We start from the raw sequence: 5,718 nt of genomic DNA on the forward strand, positions 1-5,718 counted from the left end.
CAGCTAACATTGTTAGAAAATCATGAAGCAAACAATCAAAGAGTCATGAAGTCCTGGTAACACGTCTCATAGTCCAGTACAACATTTCCTCAATGTACTGGAGGACAGTACACGAGATCTTACCTGCCAATTTCCTCAGGTAATCCTGCTAAATTTATTAAAACACATGAAAACAGCGGCACTCTGACAGATGCAGAACAAAAGTAAACCATATTAAACCACTTGACCTCAGGTGGAACATTCAACAACAGTGCATGTAAATTTGGAACTTCAGTTTAAAATACACTACAACCTCAATTAAAGATCTAAGAGAATTAACCCACTGCTTAGATAATGTAGAGAATGTACTACTTAATACTTACTTTTGTCCACTTTCATTACTGACAAGATTAAAGTATTACTGCATAGATTTTACTGTATAATCATTGAACCTATATGTTTTAACCCATAATCTGAGACTGTCAGAAAGCCAAGTCTCTGTGAGAATTAGAGCACAGCATTCTCTTATTTCCCATTGTGTTGTAATCCTAGCCCTTGTTTTCCAGAGATTGTATGTTAGCTAAGAAGAGGCTTGGTAGTGGCGGTCGGGTAGCGCAAGCTTTTAGCCTAGTATAGAGCCCTCCTCTCTTGCCTTGTTTGCATCTCCGTCTCTGTGTTGTTCTCTTGGTTTCAATCTGCTCGCTCATGCCTGGTGCTTTAGGGGCTTCCTGGGGGTGATGGTGATGGTGGTTGTTGTTGCGGGAGTGAACAATGAATTGTAGCTCCGGTAGTATGAAACCAGTAAATTCCTAATGGCTGTGTGAGTTGGCGATATCCAGCAATGCCTGTCTGTTGTATGTTAGCGGTGCATGACATTTGTGCACTTCAGAAAGAGTAAAGAACACACAAAAAAAGAAGAAAATGAAGAAAAAGCCAGCATTTGAGAGTGGAACGCACAAACACATCTGCCTCAGAGGGCACCATGTTTTCTGCAGGAAGGTTGTACCTCTATATCACCTGCCTCCAGGTTCTCTCACCATTTCCCATGAGCATTGAAGCCCCTCAACAGAACTATTGAGTCCCCAAGCAGTGCCATTTCCAGTACTCTACCCAAATTCTCCTAGAAAACTGGATAGTAAAGCCTTACCTCGAGTCTTTTTTAGCTACATGGAGGGGACCCTCTCATGTGCTGGGGAGAATTTCATCACAGTGGCTATTAAGGGTCCTGGTGTTTCTCCTGTGTCTTAGGTACTCAGGGTGTTTGAGTAGTTTTTCAGGAGCTGTGTTTTGCCTGTGTGAGCTTTTTTTGCTTAGTAGTTGTGGTTTTTGTTGAATGTGCCTGTAAAGACCAAAAAAACACAACTGTCAAATTCTACTTGTGCTGTTCCATTTGTATGTATTTATTGGACAGTTAATTTAGACTGTTTGTATGTTTAAATGGTTAAAAGGTATAAAAATTTAAAGAGCCTATAAGAATCAAATCTTACAACGCTACTTCCTGGTTTAGTTTGTTTTGGAAAAGATTCTGAAGGGTGTTGGAAGTGCACAGTTTTCTTACTGTACGTCCATAACATGTTTCTTTTTGGACAGTATTCACTTCTACGTATGTTATATAATGTGGAATCTTGTTATGTTCATTTTTTGACCAGCTAAATTAAACCAAGATATTATATTATTCTTGCAATCGTAGTGGAAGTGAACTTTTATGTGGCTTGCTGAAGTGAATATGACGCTGGAAAAGGAAGAGACGTGCATGCAGTGGCAGTTCTACATTGAATTACTCCCTGGGTGAGACCCCCCTCTGAGCGCCCTCCCCCCAAGGAAAAAAAAACACTACATTTTGCACAGTGATGTTTTACTGTAACAATATAAGTGTAAGACAAACTTCTTTCTCAATTGAACAAATCCTTCAACAGAACATTTGCACAAAACAGTATAAGTTGTCAGAACGTAAATAAATATACTCTGTATACAAAAAAAGTGTCAAATATGTACAATCACAATATAACAAGAGCAGAGAACAACAATAACATAAAATATTAAAAATAATATACAAATAAATTATAGAATAAATATTCTAAACTAAGTTTAATTTAGCCTACTAAGTGGATCCCCCCTGCCCCTTCGTCCGCTCCATTTGGGAGAGGTGAACTCTCCTCCTGCGCCCGCACACCTTCTCATCAAGCAGGGGCACTACATATGATGATATAACCTTATAAAAATCAACTGGACTTAGATTTCTAAATTAAAGACATTTCACCTCTTGTCCAAGACGCTTCATCAGTTCTGACTGACTGGTGTTGAGTCGGAGACATTTATCCCCCTTGGTGTGGTTTCAGGCCTTTGAAGGCCAACAATGTCCCTGAATGACTGAGTCGTTACAGCCCAGTATCGGTGAGAGTCTTTGGATCCTCCCCTGTCGACCGACACCTATTGTCATTGGTGGGCATGTTTGGGCAGAGATCTCAAAACAGGATTGTAGATGGAAGACAAGTTGTGTCTTAGTCCAACACCCCTATTTAGTGAGGGGTGTTCTATTTTTACAAAAAATAGCTTCCTCGACTCCTCTCTCAAACCAGCGATGTTCTCTGGAGAGTATCTGGACTTCAAGTTGATGTTCTCTGGAGAGGATCTGGGCATATGATAGATAATAGAAAACCACTAGCGGCACAGATTAATTCTCTTTCCAAGTGCTTGTGCCGCACTCACCTATGGTCATGAGATTTGGGTTATGACCGGAAGGGCAAGATCCCGGATACAGGCGGCCGAAATGAGCTTCCTCCACAGGGTGGCCGGGTGCACCCTTAGAGATAGGATGAGGAGCTCAGTCACCCGGGAGGACTTCAGAGTAGAACCGCTGCTCCTCCACATCGAGAGGAGCCAGCTGAGGTGGCTTGGGCATCTGTTTTGGATGCCTCCTTCCGAGAGAGGTGTTCCGGGCATGTCCCACGGAAGACCCAGGACACGCTGGTGGGACTATGTCTCTCAGCTGGTCTGGGAACGCCTCAGTATTCTCCCGGAGGAGCTGGAGGAAGTGTCTGGAGAGAGGGAAGTCTGGGCATCTTTGCTTAGACTGCTGCCCCCGTGACCCGGTTCCGGATAAGCGGAGGAAAATGGATGGATGGATGCTTGTGCCGCCCCCCACGTGTCATGAAAAAATGTTGCCCTGGGCGGCTGCCTGGTTCGCTCATGCCAAAAACTGCCACTATGTGCATGGAGCGATTAAGACATATTTGCTATCATCCTTAGAAAATTCTGCCTCCACATTAGTAAGAAAACCTGCTTACTGTGGACAAGAAACTGAGAGGAGGTTTGTGGAAATTTGAGCATTGTGTTCGTCCATTTATGCAAGTGACTTGAACAATTTTTTGCAAGTAGCCAACTTAAGGAAAACTATGGCTGTGCTAACGACTTGTGAACAACCTGGTTGCTTGGGTTAAGACAGTTTGGACATTCTTCATAATCTTCTCCATGATGCTTGACTGTTGGTTAACAAGTGGAAAGGACTTACTGTCTGAAAATTGGAACAACTAGCAACCAAAGCAAACAATCATGGATGAGAATGCAAAGGAAAAACGAGTGTCCAAACCAACACTCAGAGCAATGGAAGGTAGTTTGCAAAGGCAAATAAGCACGAGGAAAGCCAAATTAGGTCAGCATACTGGGAAAAGGAACGAAATGCATGCTTTAATGGATGATGATTCAAATGTGGAAATCATAAAGAATGGCATGTTGGAAAATTATAAAATGCTGTTATTGGAATTCAAGGAAATAAATACACAGGTTAAAGAGTTATTCTTCTAAATGGGATATGAGGAGGATATGTACACTGATCAGCAAGACTTTTTCAAACCAAAAGTTAGTTCTTGCCAAGAATTTGTACGAGATGTGGAAAAATGGATACATAATGTTGCACTGTGCCAAGAAGAGGCTATTAAGACTTGTGATGAGGTACGCCCTGAAGATAGTGTGTCAGTCACATCTAAATGGTCTAGGAAATCGAAGGCTAGCCCTGCTAGTTCTTTAGCATCATCAGCTATTTCTGCACGCTTAAAGGTGGAAATGGAAAGGGCTGCATTGGTAGCTAAGTCAGCTGCATTAAAGCAAAAACAGGCTTTTGATGAGCAGGAAATGACACTCAAGGCAGAGAAGGAACAATTAGAAATTCAAGTTGGGCTTGCTGCTGCTGCTGCGAAATTAGCTGTTTTGCATAAATATGAAGGCTCAGAGGTGTCAAGCAGAATCAGAGGCAATGGATTGAACAGGCCAAAGTCTAATGTTAGCCATGGTACTATTGGTCTATCCGTAAGTGCTGGCAGCATTCAGCAAAGTGGCAATATTGGCAGAGGTGCAGGATACAGTGTGGTACAAGTTCCTGTCATTTCAGTGGACAATTCTGTGAATACAAATCTGGTTACGGTCATGCAATGTCAAAATGACATTACTGAAAGCCTAATAAAGCAACAAAAACTTTCTACATTGCCATCACAGAGCATTCCTATTTTCAAGGAGATCCATTAGAGTATTGTCTCTTTATCAGAGCATTTGAACATGGCATAGAGAGTAAGACAGAAAGCAGCAAGGACCATCTTTACTTTTTGGAACAACACATCTGGGGTGGCTGTGGCTTATGAGGTAGGGCAGTTGTCTTCTGACCAACAAGTTAGTGGTTCGACTCCCGGTCTCCCCGCATGCCTAAGTGTCCCTGAGCAAGACACTGAACCCCAAATTGCTCCCGGTGGTTAGACTGGCGGCAGCCTTTTGTCATTGGCGTGTAAATGTGTATGATCTCCTGTAAAACGCTTTGGCCAGTGTAATGCACTGTGAAATATGCGCTATATAAATACAGTCCATTTACCATTTTACTTCACTCAGCAGCTCGCACATGCGTTTTAAGGCATTTCCTTTGCTTAGCCAGCGCACATCATTGTGCAGCAGCAGATCATCATGTGTAGCCTCTTCTGACTCAGCCACAAGTTGTCGGAAAAGACGGTGTTGTGTGCTTGATGTCCCTCTGATATAATTAATGATGCGCATCACTTTATCCATGGTTTCCTTTATCTCACCGCTCAGCTTTGCACAGAGGACGCTCTGAGGGATGATGCAGTGCAGTGCTTGTATGTGAGGGACAACCTCCTTCAACCTGCTCACCAAACCTCTGTGCTTTCCCACCATAGAAGGAGCACCATCTGTCACAACGAGATTAATTTTCTCAAATGATAATGCATGCTGCTTAAACAGCTCCTCAAGTTTGCCAAATATTATGTTGCCGGTGGTGTGGCCTTCTAATGGGATAAGAGAGAGCAGCTCTTCCTTAAATGACTTGCCATCACAGTATCTTAACATAAACACACATTTGGGCCACATCGGTGCTGTCTGTACTCTCATCAATAGCGAGGGAATAATACTCAGCTTTATGGAGTGCCTTAACTATATCTGCCTCGGTGCATCTATACGAGAGGGGCACCTGTTTCACTGAGGCTATCAGACCTTCCATGGATTTATCAGTACACAGCTCCTGCAAAACGGACAGCATCACCTTAAACACCTCTGCATCAGTGAATGGCCTCCCATGGCGAGCCAGGACCCAGGATGCTCTAAGTGAGGCACTGGCCACTTTTTCATGCACCGTGAGGCCATGAACGAGGATCCTGCTGCTGTGTGTGTAATTTGCAACAAGTGCATTCATTTTGATTTTTTGTGCCTCACTCTGGGGTGGAAAAGACACCTTGAAAGCTT

This window comes from Monopterus albus, unplaced genomic scaffold (assembly GCF_001952655.1).
Source record: "Monopterus albus unplaced genomic scaffold, M_albus_1.0 scaffold772.1, whole genome shotgun sequence".
Classification (NCBI taxonomy): domain Eukaryota; kingdom Metazoa; phylum Chordata; class Actinopteri; order Synbranchiformes; family Synbranchidae; genus Monopterus; species Monopterus albus.